Here is a 17,976-nt window from a genome sequence, read left to right as displayed (position 1 = left end):
GTTCATGTTTGTCCCTTTCAAGTGTGCTTGAATGTTGCTTGATTTGTGCTTAAGTGTTGGTCCTTATGTCCATGTGTGTGTGTATGCCATTTAGCCCTCACTTTTTAGTACTTTGGCCACTGTTTTGGGCCTAACTAGAGCTGCCTAATTCATATATAAGACCATCTTTCCATCTATTTGCATTGCCACATGTATGCTTGCATGATTGCATAAGTTCATTGCCATGCCATGTTGCATCCTTAGCTTGTATGCCTAGGTGGCATTGCATCTTGCATGCATTCCTTGTCCCTTGACTTGGGTGATAGGGATTGGGAGTTTTGTTTGATTGGTTTGCATACATTTGAAATCAAAGTTGCATACTTGGTTCTTTGGGCCATCATGCATGGAAATGCGTGATTGGTGGTCCGAGAATCGAGGCACATGCCCCTTTGAGTCGCAAACATGATGAGGGACATGATTATTGCATACATGCCTTGAATTGTGTTGCCATGCTTTGCCTTGCCCTCTGCTGCTGTCAGTTGCAGGTTCTGCAGGAATACTCTACCGGCCGGCAACAATTTCTTTGCCGACAGCTTCAATTTTGTGCCGATGGCCATACCACACTGCCGGTGGAAATTTCATTCAGCCGGTGGTGATCCTCTCTGTCCAAGGGAGCAGTCCTGGGGTTTTGACAGCCTCCAGAGGAGTGAAGGAAGGAAAACAGAGGCAGCTTGTGCATGGCGGCGCGCTTCTCGAGGCGTTTTACTGTTTTTCTTAGTCTATTTAATTTGTTAATTAAATTAGGCAATTTGTAATATTAATTAGCTTGTGTAGTTAATTAATTTGTAATATTTATTCGGTCCCTCCGAGCGAGGGCAAATCTGTAATAAGTGTGTGTGGGTGGTGTCTATGTCTTCCAACCTCACTTCTTTCTTCCCTTTTATTTACCTGCTTACGATGGTAGATTAGGGCAAGTTTAATTTAGCATACCTTATGCTACGCATGTGTGCATCCATGCATTTGTATTACATGCATTAGGCTCGGTACATCACGCTAACTGCATTCGTACTTCAATTCCCAAACTGAATACGTGATAATTGTGCATTTTCACATGACATGTTTAGGATAGCCGAGCCTACTCTAACAACACTTTGTATGCGATGCATTAGGCACTTAACATGGACTTGGATCATGCATGTTTGCTAACAAGTTCTTTGTTTTGGCACGGAGTACGATGTAAGTATTTCCGCTTTAGCATCTCGCATGTGTGTGAATGTTAACATGACAGTATGCTTGCCATGCGGCTAGATGCTTATGTGTTAAACTGTTTTGAATGCCTGTGGGTGAAGGTTGGATTGTTTGAGTTGGAAGAACTCATTGAAATCCGTGTTTTAGCCTACTTGCGAGTAGCAAATTCCAAAGCATTTTCAAACCGAACGGATATGCAATGTTTATTTCCAAATTAGGCAATCTAGTCTATACTTGTTTGCTGCGCTCATAACATAGTAATTCTAGGCTAATAAATGGACTAAGAACACATAAAGTTTTCAAAATCAGATATCATGGTTAGTAGAGGCCGGTCTTCGAACCGGGCGAAAGGGGGTGCTCATAGCTGACCTTCCCCGATCGTACCTAAGCTCCCGAGCCGAGACAACTCCGGTGATGACGGACATGTGGCCTTCGGCACCGAGTCAGGGTTTCCTAAATTTCCCCATTTTAAAAATATTTAGGTGGCGACTCTGTATCTGGCAAAGCAGTCCATGTTTGGCACTACTTTTTCAAAAATCTGTTTCTCAAAATGATTTGCCAGATTTGGACTCTTTGGTTCAGATTAAGAACCGTGACACAAGTCGAGTCCGAACTGTAGTAACCCCAAATGAACAGAACGGGACTAACCCTCCCGGGGCGTTCGGGGGACGTCCACAATGACCTCAACATCAGTCTGAGAAAAAACAGGGGCAGACAGAGCAGGAGGCTCAAAGAAATCCTTAGAGGCAGCAGCAGTAGTAGTGCGATTAGACTGACAATGAGAGTTTCCCCTAGAAGAGCCACCGCGAGAGGAGTGGCTAGTGGAAGATGACCTGGATGGATTGCGAAAACAATCCTGCTGCAGATGACTAGGACCAAGTTTGTTGCAACAACGGCAGGATCGAACAGGGCAATGAACCAAAAGATGAGTAGAATGAAGGCCCCGATTCTGACAATAAAGGCACAGTGGTCCGTTGGGTCGGTGAGGGACGTGACTGAGGACTTGGAAGAATAGAGTCCACATTATGAGTCTGGAGAGTGCCAAGACGAGTCTCCTTAGATAACAGCTCAGAAATAGCCTGTTCAAAGGTGGGGCAATGGAAGGCGATGAGGAAGAGAGGTACGCACGGGGCTAAAAAGAGGGAGTGATAGCCATGAGAAAGTGGACCAACCACTGCTGATTACGATTGGTAGTGAATAAGGTAGCATCTTTTTGGTGAGGCCATGTCGGTTCTGAGAGAGCAAGCTGGTCCCAAACATAATACATTTGAGACAGAAAGTCATTAATAGACTGACTGGATTCTTGGCGCATGCAGTGAAGTTGACTCTGAAGTTGATACTGATGGGCAAGACCGGTAGTCTGGTATCGATCTCTCAAAAAAACCCAAACGTCTTTAGCAGGATTAGAAACAGAGTCAAGTTGAAAATAGCCAAACTGAAGACTAATAGAGGGAACAGAAGTATTCCGAAGCCAAGTAATGATCTGGTAATTTTTACTGTCCCAATCTTCGAGTCGGTCTATATATGTGGTAGTAGATTCGGCGGCCACTTTGACCGGTTTGGTAACATCTCCTGTGATAATACGCCAAAGTTTCCATCCTTTAAGGAATGAAGGCATGGCTTGGGCCTAGAATACATAATTGGAACCATTAAGAAGAACATAAATTGCATGGGAGGCATCATGGTGATCCATATTAAAAGTGGAGTAAGACTAAATATATAGGAGTAGACCTGTAGGAGCAAAATTTGGCAAAACAGAGCGTACCAGTGAGTTCGAAAGGTCAAAATTTGTAAAGAAAGAGGTTGTTATGTAGAGATAATGTCAATAGAAGGCAAGTGATGTCAGCGGCGCACAATAGCTGACCGAAGGCAGCACACAATAGAAGGAAGGGGGCGCGGCGCACCATAGCAGAATGGCGCACGCGGGACGCACGGAAGCAAAATGTCGCACGCGTAGCGCATGGAAGCAGACATAGCGCACGCAAGCGCATGGCTGACGTCAGATGCTGACGTGAGCAAGCAACGAAGGAGCGCGTGAATGGCGCGTGTACGAGTGGTTGTGGAAGCTGGGACGTGCCGAAGACAAAGGCAGTGCTTGACGGTGAATCTGGTGATAGGGGTGGTGCCGTTGGAATCATGAGGTGATTCCGAGCAGGATGGTGTAGTGCCACTGTGTACGAGACTAAGTACAAAAAATAGAAAATGCCAAGAGTGGAGAATTGGGCTCTGATACCATATAAGTTTGGTAGAGAGAGAGAGAGAGAGAGAGAGAGAGAGGGAGAGAGAGAGAAATTTCACTAACTTAAATTACACCATTCTAAAAAAAATATTCAAAAGAGATCAACAAAATTCATTGAATTGAATTGTACTAATCTAAAAAAAATATTCAAAATATTCACTGACTTATATTCGATAACTATAACTATTTTGATTTCAACAAATTTATTTTAAAAAAATTATGAACTATAAAATATGATTTTAAAAGCAACCTGTTTTTGAAAACAAATGTTGTTAAATCATGTTATTATCATTATTAGAGATCAATTTATTTTTTTTGTATAAATAAAAAAAATCAGTAAAATATTCCTCTCCAACTTTGTGTAATATGAGAAGTCCAAAAAAAAAAATTATTAGATAAGGACCCTCAACATTTTCACAGAGAAAATTCGATTCAGAGAAATTTTGTCTGACTCAGACAAATTTCGACACCGATTCAGGAAAATTAGAAAATTTCTCTATAACAATTGAAATTTCACTGAATCAGGGTGAAATTTCTCTAAGTCAAATTTTCTTGTTGAGAGATCTTAACTACAATGAAAATATTATATATCATTTATCTTATAAAATTTTAATATTAGAGAACCTTAAAAAAAATTCCATATAAATAATCTATGCATGAGAGGGAGAGAGGAAGAGAGAGAGAGAGAGAGAGAGAGAGAGAGAGAGACAGAAGAAAAAGAAGAAGAAGAAGAAGAAGACGACATTAGGTTTTTCTTTTCCTTGCGATTCTCTGTCTCTCTCTCTCTCCCTCCTCCTTCTTTTTCTTCTTCTTCTTCTTCTTCTTTGTTGTTGTTGTGTTTCATGATTCATGTTACTAAGATATTTCCTTAAAAAAAGGTGTTCCAAAAAAAAATCTTGAAAAAAGTTCTCAAAACAAGTTCTATGTATCAGTTCCGGTTTGTTTTTTGCTATTTTTCAAAAAAATTATCAAAAAGTTCTCAAAAAAAATTTTATTTTCACTTTTTTTCTATTTTTTGAAAACTATATTCATTTATTTTTTGCAATGAAAGTTGTTACCAAATGTGTTTTCATGTCCAAATTTCAGAATTTTTAAAACAAACACGTTACCAAACAGTTCCTTAGATTCTACAGTTATCTATAACATTGTGATAACATATGCCAACCATTGCCTATTCTTTTTTACTACTTGCTAGTATCTAATTGACTTTTATTTTGCAAATTTTATGTTAATAGAGAAATTAATCTAGAATATTGTTTCCTAGTCAGATTAGGATGTGTCTACTATAAATAAGTCGAAAGACTTGAGACAAATCAGTGTGTTTCAAATTACTGATAAATTTTCTGTGAGAGTTTCTCTTCATCAAGTGTTCTATGGTATAGGTATTCTTACACTAAACAGAGATGGACTATTTTAAGTTAATCTCACTATGCAATTCTATTTCTACACGCTTCCTTGCACCTCTCATCATCTAATAAACTCCTCTCGTGAACTATCTTGATTTTATTTCCACTTTTTTTTCTATTTTTCGAAAACTATATTCATTTATTTTTTTGCAATGAAAGCTGTTACCAAATGTGTTTTCATGTCCAAATTTCACAATTTTTAAAACAAACACGTTACCAAACAGTCCCGTAGATTCTACAGTTATCTATAACATTATGATAACATACGCCAACCATTGCTTATTCTTTTTTACTACTTGCTAGTATCCAATTGACATTTCTTTTTCAAATTTTAAGTTAATAAAGAAATTAGTCTAGAATATTGTTTCCTTGTCAGATTAGGATGTGTCTACTGTAAATAAGTTGAAAGACTTGAGACAAATCAGTGTGTTTCAAATTACTAATAAATTTTTTGAGAGAGTTTCTCTTCTTCAAGTGTTCTATGGAATAGGTATTCTTACACTAAATGGAGACGGATTGTTTTAAATTTAATCTCACTATGCATTTCTATTTCTATACGCTTCCTTGCACCTCTTACCATCTAATAAACTCCTCACGTGAACTATCTTAATTTTATTTCCACTTTTTTTTTTCTATTTTTCGAAAACTATATTCATTTATTTTTTGCAATGAAAGCTATTACCAAATGTGTTTAGTTTCACTTTATTTCTATTTTTTGAAAACTATATTCATTTATTTTTTGCAATGAAAGCTGTTACCAAATGTGTTTTCATGTCCAACTTTCAGAATTTTTAAAACAAACACGTTACCAAATAGTCCCGTAGATTCTACAGTTATCTATAACATTGTGATAACATGTATAGACGCACTCCCGGGAACTCTCCGACATCCACGTGCCTGCGAGGGCGGGGATCTTGTTTTGTTCCGAGCTACTACAGTTCGGACTCAATGTTACGGTTTTGAATATAATCTTACAATGTGTGATATAAGACCGATAAATCACCAAAGAGTCCAAATCCGGCAAATCGTTTTGGAAAATTGATTTTTAGAAAGAAGTGCCAAACATGGACTGCTTTGCCAGATACAGAGTCGCCACCTAAATATTTTATTTTGGAAAAATTTAGGAAACCCTGACTCGTGCCTGAGGCCACGTGTCCATCATCACCAAAGTTTTGCCTCGGCTCGGGAACTTGGGTACGAGAGGGGAAGGTCATGCAATGAGCACCCCCGCTCGCCCGATCAAAGATCGACCTGTACTAAGCATGATATTTCATTTTTGAAAACACATGTGCTCTTATTCTGGTTATTAACCTAGAATTACTATGTGATGCGCACAGCATACAAGTATAGACTAGATCGCCTAAGTTGAAACAAAACATTGCATGTTCGTTTGAAAAATGATTTTGAAGTTTGCTACTCGTAAGTAGGTTAAAACGCGGATTTTGATGAATTGTTCCAATTCAAGCAATCCAACCTTCACCCACAGGCATTCAGGCAGTTATATCAAGTAAGCAGTTAGCCTCATAGCAAGCGTGCTTTCATGGCAGTCAATAACACACATGCAGTATGCTAAAGCGCAAACACTGACAGTGTACTCCAAGCCAAAACAAAGAACTAGTTTGAAATCATGCATGATCCTTGTTCATGTTAAGATGGCTAATGCAGCACATACGAGAATGCAATTAAAATAAGCTCGGCTATTCTAAGATGGCATATGAAATGCAACTTGGTACATGTATTCAAATAGGAATTGAAATATGATGCAGTTAGTATGGTACGCCGAGCCCGGTGCATGCAAAACAGATGAATGGATGCATGCATGCAAGCATAAAGTATGCTAAATGAAATATGCTGGCCTCGGGAGTGCAACAGCATAGGCGTTGTGTAGCCTTGAGAGTGTAGCAGCTTAGGTGTGGGTCTTGGCGTGGTGAATACGTTGTGTTCAGGCGGGTGGTTGGCCTTGGGAATGCAGCATCCTAGGCGTGGGTGTGTGCAGCAGAATAGGCGTGGGTGGCGTGGGTCTTGGGTAGTGTGGGCTCTGGGTGTGTAGTAGGTGTATAAAATAATTGGGTTACCAGCTTGGGTGTTAGAAGTGTTATTTTAGCAGTTTGGGTGTTTTGGTGGGTTGATTTTGTGGGGAGTCATGTATTTTATTTTCTGTTAAGTCCTTCTTAACTTTTTTTGTTTTTTTAAAAAAAAAAATTGTGAGGCCGAGGGGTTGGTTGTATGGTTGCGAGTAGCAGTAATAGGGGTATTTTGTACTTTCTGAATCTCTCTCAGTGCATTTCATCTTCCTGTACCTTTAATTTCATGTTAATTAATGAAATTTTTCTTTGCTGATCAACAAAAAAAAAAAAAAGTAAAAGGGAGAAAGAAATAGGGGTTGGAAGACATGCATCATACACACGCACGCTTATTACAACAGTGTGCCCTCTTGAGGGAGGGACCAAATAAGAAGCTAACTAGCTAATCTAAGCTAATTAAACTAATTATTACACAATGAATAAGCTAATTAACTAATCCTAGTTAACTAACTATTACAAAACAATTAAGCAGCTAAACGCATTAACTACTTAAATTACATGACCAAAGCGTAAATTAACTAAGTAATTTAGCTAAGTAAAGTAGTAAATAGAGGTGCCCTCAGAGGGAAGAATGCATGCATGCCCGGTCGCCTCGTTCGGAAATCCGTCGTAATGTCCCAACTTGCCTCTGTTTGCAACTGTTCTCAGAAACTTGCACCAAGCTCCAGATAGCTTCTAACACATCTTGGGGACCTGTGGGAGGGTGGCCGACCAGTTTTTGCTCTCTCCAGCCACTGGCCGACCACTTTTTGCTACTGCAAACCAGAAAAAGTGGTCGGCCAGCTAGTTTTTCTGGCTAGCCGACCAGTTGTTGCTGCCAAACTCCAGTTTTCTGCAACAAAGAGCAAGAAAGGGCATGGCAATATATTTGCAAGGTATGTGTGCACAACCACCCTCCCTATCATTTCATAAGCTCAAGGGAGTGTGGTTCTCGACCCTCGGGCCACCAATCGCGTATTTCAATGCATGATGGCCGAGAGGCGAAGTTGCACAATTCAATATGAAAATTAGTGCACACATGAACACATAAGGCCTAAAACTCTATCATGTATGATCAAGAGCGTCAGCAACTGAGAGTTGAGGCACGTTTTATCACTTCAAGTATGAAACGTCTCTCGTTTCCTATGTTTGGACTAACACCTATTCCAAACACAATGCAACACAAGCATGGCATGCAGAATGCTATGTAACATGGAATATGCGAAAATGCAATGCAACACAAGCATGCAAATATGCAATATGACTTGAGCATGCAAATATGCAATGCAACATGAACAACCATGCAAACATGCGATGGACTAGCATGCTAACAACATGCAAGGCAACATGAACAACCATGCAAACATGCAATGGACTAGCATGCTAACAACATACAAGGCAACAAAACATAGCATACTCAATGCTCAATGGCATGCATGCTCAATGCAAAGCAACTTAAGATTCTAAATACAATGTAATGCATGCATGCACAATGCAATGCAACAAGGGTAACTTATCAATGCTAGGGACATGCATACTCAATGCAAAGAACTACATGGCATGCACAATGCAATGTAAGATGGTATACTCAATGCAATAAACAATAAGCATGCGCAATGCAAACAACATGAAAACCAACATGCTCAATGTACTTAAACCAAAATGGACAGACCTCAGTCATGCCCAAAATAGAGGCCATAAAGGTGAAACTAAGGCACAAAAGGGCAAGGCAAGCATGCACATGCATTGGCCTATCAACTAGGCCTAAGAGCACAACTCTCAAGAGTGCTCAAAGAGTGACAAATGCAGAAGTGTAACAACACTAAATGCACTGAAATTAAGTAAGAAATGATGCCAAATCATTTAAACAATGCAAGTATAGCATGCGAAGGTGTTTAAGCATGAAAGCTAATAAAGAGGACTACAAAGGAGACATGCAAGACATGGCACAAACGCATGAACCAAACATGGACAAAGCTGAAATAGGTTAAGACAATGACCAAAACATGCTAAGTTAGGGGCTCAAAGGCCTAGGCAAGATGGCATACATGCTAGGCCATAAGTAAGGCAACAATGCACAACACTTAAAGGCATTCAAAGCATGAAAGAAGTAGGAACATGGCAATGCTATAAGCTCTGAAATGAAGTATAAAATGATGCCAAATCATCTAAATAGCTCAAAGATAGCATGCATGAGTCAATAAAGCACAAAGCTAGCAAGGCCAATTGCACTACAGCTATACAAAGCATGAAGGATATGGCAAAGGCAACCCAAAATAGTCCTAGAACATGTCAAAATGACACTAAAACATGCATAGAAGGGAGCCAAAACAAGCTAGCATGAAGGGCATAAGGCATGATGCATACAAGGCAAATAAGGTGGATTACACTACACCTATTAAGACCAAGCATGGGAAGACTTAACCAACAAAAGTCAGAGTTATATCATGGCAAGATAACCCCCAAAACACATTGAAATGATGGCTCGCAAGCTAAGACATGAAGGCATACACAATGATTCATGTTAAGGCATAAAGGGGCAAACCCTCCAACGCATTGAATGAGTGAAAAATGCAAGTGCATTAGCATGAAACATGGACTAAAATCACATAAGAAATTATTCCAAATCATTCAAATAGTCCAAGTAAAGCATGCTAGTGGACTTGGTGCACAAAGCTAACAAGCTAGATTGAACTATGGCTATACAAAGCAAGTCATGCATGGCCAAAACAACCAAAATTAGAGCTAAATAATGTTAAAACATGGACAAAAGCTTCATGAAGTTAAGCCAAAAGCATGCTAGAATGACATGTTAAAGCATGATGCATGTTAGGCAATTTCATGGAATTGCACTATAAGTGCATGGAGCATGAAAAGGTTGACCAAACCAAACCCTAACAAAGGTATGACATGGTAAAACAAGCCCAAGAACATGCTTAAATGGACTCAACATAAGCTAGAATGACATGCTACTTCATGAAGTATACAAAGCTAGTTTGTGCGATTTACACAGAAGTGTATAAACCATGCATGGAGTGACCAAAGCAAGCAAAAACAGTGGTAAGCCTCAGCAAAATAATCACAAATACATGCTAAGATACAAGCTAACACAAGCTTAACAAACATGCTTACACATGAGGCACCCAAGACAAGTATTGAAGACACAAGGAGAGGGGATGACCCTCTCCTTTTTGGGACCTAAAACACCATCCCCACCACTGAAATCCATCTGGATTAGATGGATTTCAATGGTGAGAAGGCCAAAACAAGGTGATCCCAAAGCTTAAAAAGAAGGCACAAAAGCAAGGCCAAACAAAGCCTAAGAGGGGGTAAACAACCCCAAACACAAAAAGGACCTTAAATAAAGATCTTAAGCATACAAAATTAGAACTTTTTTTAGTTTAGAGTTAAGCTTAAAATAGCATGAAAAAGGGTCCAAAAGTTTAAGCAAGAATGGGGGTTTAAAAGGTTAAAAGCTCACCCTTGAAGACCTTCTTCAAAACCAAAACTCCAGCAGCTTTTTCCAACCAAAACCAGTCCAAAAGCTTCAAAAACAATGTCAAGGGACCTCAGCTCCAAGAGTATGGTGTTTGAGTGTGTGCTTGTGTGTTAAAGTGTGGTAAAACTACATTTTCAAGGCACAAAACCAAGAACAAGAGCAATATAGAGACAAAGCTATATCTATATCTCTCAAGGCAATTTTTCTAAACCTAAAGGAGGGAGGAGGTGGTTCTCTCTTATAGAGAACCAAAAGCAAAGCTTCTTGAAGAAGCTAAGATTCAAGGCCATCCCTCCATACACGTGTATAGAGGATGGTTTTAGTGCCCTCCAGGAAAATATCTCCAAAAAGGTAACAAAAAGTGGCCGACCACTTCAAGTGGTCGACCTGCTACTTTAAGTGGTTAGTGGTCTCCCAAAAATACAATTGGTTGGCCATGGTGGGAGATGATCAACACACTGAAAACAAGCTAGGGGTGGGGTGGCCGGCTAGAAAAGGTGGCCCAAAGACCAAGCAAACCAGTTGTCAGACCAGAAAATTGGCTGGCAGAAAGAAAAGTGGTTTGCAGGGAGAGAAACTGGTCTCCTACCCTTGGACCACCTTCCAAACAAGGAAAACAAGGTTTGTACCAAAAGCAAACCTAAACGGATGCAAGACAAAAGTTCAGGAGGCAAAGCGCGCAGCCGGGAGCCTCGAAAACTAGCGGACAAGCACCAAAAAGTGGTTTACGACCACAAAAGTGGTCTCCCAAACCACAATGGCCCTCTAGGCCAAGGAAACAAGGTGTGGTTCAAAAACCACGCCAAACGGAGAATGTTAAGCGGTCCCGAGACAAGGTGCGCGGCCGAAGCCTCCAAAAATCGAAAACTAGTCTCCAAACGGGAAAAGTGGCCTACGACCACAAAAGAGTGGTCTACAAGACCTATCCCTCCCTCAGGCAAGGAAAACTAGACTTGGTCCACAAACTGAGCCAAAGCACAAAGAGTTTAGAGGCACGGAGGCAAGGCTTTCAGCAAAAACTCCGAAACCTCGAAACGAGCACAACATGCACTATCACCTAGCGCTCAATCGATGACGTCTGAGTCTTAAGGTCGGTTAAAAATGGGATGTCTACAATATGCCAACCATTGCCTATTCTTTTTTACTGCTTGCAAGTATCCAATTGACTTTTATTTTGTAAATTTTATGTTAATAGAGAAATTAGTCTAGAATATTGTTTCCTAGTCAGATTAGGATGTGTCTACTATAAATAAGTCGAAAGACTTGAGACAAATCAGTTTGTTTAAAATTACTGATAAATTTTCTTAGAGAGTTTCTCTTCTTTAACTGTTCTATGGTGTAGGTATTCTTCCACCAAACAGAGACGGACTGTTTTAAGTTAATCTCACTATGCATCTCTATATCTACACGCTTTCTTGCACCTCTCACCATCTAATAAACTCCTTTCGTGAACTATCTTGATTTTATTTTCACTTTTTTTCTATTTTTCGAAAACTATAGTCATTTATTTTTTGCAATGAAAGCTGTTACCAAATGTGTTTATTTTCACTTTTTTTTCTATTTTTCGAAAACTATATTCATTTATTTTTTACAATGAAAGTTGTTACCAAATGTGTTTTCATGTCCAAATTTCAGAATTTTTAAAACAAACACGTCACCAAAAAGTCCCTTAGATTCTACAGTTATCTATAACATTGTGATAACATATTCCAACCATTGCCTATTCTTTTTTACTACTTGCTAGTATCCAATCGACTTTTATTTTGAAAATTTTACGTTATTAAAAAATTAGTCTAGAATATTGTTTCCTAGTCAGATTAGGATGTGTCTACTATAAATAAGTCAAAAGACTAAGACAAATCAGTGTGTTTCAAATTACTGATAATATCCCCTTTTCCTTTTTCCTTGGTGAGTTAGCGGCTGGAAGTATATTCTTTTAATTGTTCAGCTGAATTATTCTAGAGGAAGAACTTATGCTTGAATAGTCTATGGATTTCCTTGTTTTCTCATTAGACCTCATGGATCTACTGTTTGGGACTGAAAGTCATTCTTGTCTAATGCATAATGTAGACCACAGAAGGTGCACTACTTTCTGTGCCTCTCCCTTTTTTTGGGTAATCCTTGATTCTTTTTGCTAAGTTTGGTCTGTTGGTGTTGGGAATTTATTTCAATAACATCTTATATCTTTTAAACAGTTAGGAAATTTATGTGGTATTATATATTTTACTCCTTTTTTTTTTTTCCCTATTAGATGATAGTCTTTGAGGTGCTTAATCCTATGTATAGATATTTTTATAATTCAGATATTCGTGAGAAATAAGGATACATGCGGAAGAGAAGTGTTTACTAGGCAATGTTTGTTTTGTCAGAAAATTATTTTCAAGCTCCTGATAATTGTTATTCTTTGTTTAAAAGAAACTTTGGTCAAGTGAGTTAGGCACTTGTTTGGGACCTATGCTTATCTTAATTGAGAGTGTTAGAGATAATAAACACTCAACCCTATCGTTAGGTGCTGGAATATCTAGTAATTCTCATTTTTTGTATTTACTTCCAATATTCATAATGAAATACTCCATATTTAGAATGATTTAATTTTGTTAATACTTGCTGAGAGAGTTTCTCTTCTTCAAGTGTTCTATGGTACCATTATTCTTACACTAAATAGAGATGGACTATTTTAAGTTAATCTCCCTATGCATTTCCATTTCAACACACTTCCTTGCACCTCTCACCATCTAATAAACTCCCCAAGTGAATACGGCCCTCCAACCCTATATAATTTTCTAGTAAGCCAATTACCACTCTCTACCCACATCAAAATCCTATGTTCTGCCCCACGTCGCACCCCATTAGACATATGTCTTACCTATTGTCCGCCATGTGTTCCTTTCTCCACCACTTCTTCTACCCCCTACTAGCTTTCCCTCTTTTAAATTCGAAATGATAAACTGCTTGTTCCGATCTCAATATATCCCATCTAACTGATCCTTCCCAACACACACCAATATTGGTCCACATTACATTCACACACCACCTCATTCCCCACATCTAACGCCTCTTTTCATTTCATGGAAACCCTAGAATCAGTCCTAAATCACAGACAAGAACTAGACTCTACCAAAATTTGAACTTCATACCTCAACAAACTCATACTAATTGGCACAGAGGGTGAGAGCTTACTTCCATCACCCCACCCACCCCAAAAGTCCCCCACTACATTCAACACTTCAAGGTCACAAAGATACAATAGGAAATCCACTAACTAGACCCAACCTCTTTAGGCCCAGCATTTGGCTTTTAGAAGCAACCACATTGGAATAGCAATCAAGCAAGACTGGTTAGTCCCCATAGAACCACCATATCTCCTATCAAGAACCATATATGTTTCTTCCTTCGAAGGAAACAGGAAGAAAAAGAACACCCCACACACACAACTCTAACACTCTCTCACCCCTTCTTTGACTCCTTAGAAGTGATTGACCGATTCTTTAAGCTTTTCCTTACTTGATATCGGCGAACCCCAACGTTCAAAACAACCTACTAGAAATAGCTGAAGAAACTCAAACATCTCATGACAAGATGGAAGGAACTGCTAAGACACTTTCCATACCTCTGCTCCTTTCTGTCAAAGTGAACCACATCTCACTAACCAAGCTACTTTTATTGAATGATAAAACAGGTTGTTTTGCAAGTTCACAGGGTATACAATCAAAAGTATCTTGAAGAACATGACCCAATTGACCTCTAGAAACCAAAGACTTTAAACTACTAACAGAAAGATGTCCTAAGCGACAATGCCAAAGATGAAAAGGAGATAAAGAGGAAGTAGAAGCAGGAGCAACAATCTATGGGAAGTCCGGAACATGAAGTTGAATAAGTTCATAGAGACGTCCATGCTTACGGACGATCCCAATAGTCTTTCCCGTCTGAGGGTTCTGTACCAAAGAACCATTAGCAGAAAATGTGACAATTAGACCAAGCTCACATAATTGATTGATAGAGATAAGGTTTAAGGTTAGAGCAGGGATACGATAAACTTGAGGTAAAAATAACTGGGAATTGGAAACAGTCCCAACACGACTGACAGACATGAGAGAACCATCAGCAGTATGAATGGAGGGAAGATGAGTAGAAGGAGAGATTAAGGAGAATATAGGAGAGTTGGAAGTCATATGATTACAACAGGCAGAGTCAAAATACCAAGAAGAGTTACTTGGAGTCACAGACAAAGCAGTAGGAGGAGGTGTACCAGAGGTGGAGAGAAGCTGTTTGAACATGGCCTCAACATCAGTTTGAGAAAAAATAGGGACAGATAGAGCAGGAGGCTCAGAGAATTCCTCAGAGGCAGTAGCAGTAGGGCGATTAAACTGGCGATGAGAGCTCCCCCTAAAAGAGCCACCGCGAGAGGAGTGGCTAGTGGAAGATGACCTGGATGGATTGCGAAAACAATCTTGTTGCAGATGACCTTGGCCAAGTTTGTTGCAATAACTACAGGATCGGACAGGGCAATGAACCAAAGATTAGTAGAAGGAAGGCCCCGATTCTGACAATAGAGGCAAGCAATGGTCGGTTGGGTCGGTGGGGTCGTGACTGGGGAGTGGGAAGAACAGAGTCCACATGATGAGTCTGGAGAGTGCCAAGATGGGTCTCCTAAGATAACAACTCAGAAATAGCCTGTTCAAGAGTGGGCAATGGAAGGCGATGAAGAAGAGAGGCACGCACGTGGCTAAAAAGAGGGAGTGAGAGCGATGAGAAAGTGGACCAACCGCTGCTGATTATGATAGGTAGTGAATATGGCTGCATCTTCTTGGTGAGGCCATGTCGGTTCTGAGAGAGCAAGCTGGTCCCAAACAGAATACATTTGAGACAGAAACTCATTAATAGACTGACTGGATTCTTGGCACATGTGGTGAAGTTGACTCTGAAGTTGATACTGATGGGCAAGATCGGCAGTCTGGTATCGATCTCTCAAAAAAACCCAAATGTCTTTAGCAGGATTGGAAACAGAGTCGAGTTGAAAACGGCCAAACTGAAGACTAATAGAGGGAACAGAAGTATTTCGAAACTAAGTAATGATCTGGTAATTTTTACTGTCCCAATGTTCGAGTCGGTCTGTATATGTGGTAGTAGATTCGGCGGCCACTTTGACCGGTTTGGTCACATCTCCAGTGATAATACGCCAAAGTTTCCATCCATTAAGGAATGAAGACATGGCTTGTGTGCACAATACATAATTGGAACCATTAAGAAGAACAGAAATTGGATGGGAGGCATCATGGCAATCCATATTAAAAGTGGAGTAGGACTAAATATATAGGAGCAGGCCTGTAGGAGCAAAATTTGGTAAACAGAGCGTACTAGCGAGTCCAGAAGGTCGAAATTAGCTGGGAAAGGGGCTGTTGTGTAGAGATAACGTCAGCAGAAGGGAAGTGATGTCAGCGTTGCACAATAGCAGATTGAAGGCGGCACACAATAGGAGGAGGGGCGCGCGGCGCACTGTATCAGAATGGCGCACGCGGGGTGCACTGTATCAGAATGGTGCACGTGTGGCGCACGCAAGCGCAGGACTGACGTCAGATGCTGACTTGAGCGAACAACGGAGGAGCGCGTGAATTGTGCGTGTGGGAGTGACGGCAGAAGCTAGGACGCGCCAAAGACAAAGGCGGCGCGTGATGGCGCGTGACGGTAAGTCTGGTGGTGGGGGTGGTGTCGTTGGATTAATGAGGTGATTCCGAGCAGGATGGTGTCGTGCCACTGTGGACGGGACTAAGCACAAAAAATAGAAAAAGCCAAGAGTGGAGAACTGGGCTCTGATACCATGTAAGTTTGGTAGAGAGAGAGAGAGAGAGAAATTTCACTAACTTAAATTACATCATTCTAAAAAAAATATTCAAAAGAGATAAACAAAATTCGCTGACTTGAATTGCACTAATCTAAAAAAAATATTCAAAATATTCACTGACTTATATTCGATAACTATAACTATTTTTCAACAAATTTATTTTCAAAAAATTATGAACTATAAAATATGATTTTAAAAGCAACCTGTTTTTGAAAACAAATGTTATTAAATCATGTTATTATAATTATTAGAGATCAATTTAATTTTTACGTATAAATAAAAGAAAATCAATAAAATATTCCTCTCCAACTTTGTGTAATATGAGAGGTCCAAAATTTTTTTTATTAGATAAGTTCCCTCAACATTTTCATAGAGAAAATTCGATTCAGAGAAATTTTGTCTGACTCAAACAAATTTCGACTCTGATGCAGGAAAATTTTAAAATTTCTCTATAACAATTGAAATTTCATTGAATCAGGGTGATATTTCTCTAAGTCTAATTTTCTTGTTGAGCGACCTTAACTACTATGAAAATATTGTATATCATTTATCTTATAAAATTTTAATATTAGGGAAACTTAAAAAAAATTTCCATATAAATAATCTATGCATAAGAGGGGGAGAGAGAGACAGAGGAAGGGAATCACAAGGAAAACAAATGCCTGATGTCGTCTTCATTATCTTCTTCTTCTTCTTCTTCTTTGTCTCTCTCTCTCTCTCTCTCTCTCTCCTTCTACTTATTCTTTGTTGTTACTGTGTTTCATGATTCCTGTTACTAAGATATTTCCTTAAAAAAAGGTGTTCCAAAAAAAAAATCTTGAAAAACATTTTCAAAACAAGTTCTATGTATCATTTCCAGTTTGTTTTTTGTTATTTTTCAAAAAAATTCTAAAAAAGTTCCCCAAAAAATTTAGTTTTCACTTTTTTTTTCTTTTTTTCAAAAACTATATTCATTTATTTTTTGCAATGAAAGCTGTAACCAAACGTGTTTATTTTCACTTTTTTTCTATTTTTCGAAAACTATATTCATTTATTTTTTAGCAGTGAAAGCTGTTACCAAATGTGTTTTCATGTCCAAATTTCAGAATTTTTAAAACAAACACGTTACCAAACAGTCCCTTAGATTCTACACCTATCTATAACATTGTGATAACATATGCCAACCATTGTTTATTCTTTTTTACAACTTGCTAGTATCCAATTGACTTTTATTTTGCAAATTTTATGTCAATAAAGAAATTAGTCTAAAATGTTGTTTCCTAGTCAGATTAGGATATGTCTACGATAAATAAGTCAAAAGACTTGAGACAAATTAGCGTGTTTCCAATTACTGATAATATCCCCTTTCCCTTTCTTCCATGGTGAGTCAGCGGCTGGAAGTATATTCTTTTAATTGTTCAGCTGAATTATTCTAGTGGAAGAACTTATGCTTGAATAGCCCATGGATTTCCTTGTTTTCTCATTAGACCTCATGGATCTACTGTTTGGGACTGAAAATCATTCTTGTCTAATGCATAAAGTAGACCACAGAAGGTGCACTATTTTCTATGCCTCCCAATTTTTTGGGTAATCCTCGATTCTTTTTGCTAAGTTTGGTCTGTTGGAGTTGGGCATTTATTTCAATAATATCTTATATCTTCTACACAGTTGGGAATTTTATGTGGTATTATATAGTTTACTCCTCTCTTTTTTCCCTAGTA

At 39.0% G+C, this 17,976-nt stretch overlaps 1 long non-coding RNA gene across 1 annotated transcript in view; it reads right to left on the bottom strand.

Moving 5' to 3' along the window:
- LOC145798898 (uncharacterized) overlaps window positions 1–17,976 on the bottom strand; it is a 128,340-nt gene that overhangs the window by 27,430 nt on the left and 82,934 nt on the right. The window lies entirely within an intron of this gene.

Source organism: Camellia sinensis, chromosome 9, assembly GCF_055761805.1.
Source record: "Camellia sinensis isolate YWXY chromosome 9, ASM5576180v1, whole genome shotgun sequence".
NCBI lineage: Eukaryota > Viridiplantae > Streptophyta > Magnoliopsida > Ericales > Theaceae > Camellia > Camellia sinensis.
The sequence above is the reverse complement of the archived record's forward strand: the minus strand, read 5'-3'. Positions and strand labels throughout refer to the sequence as shown.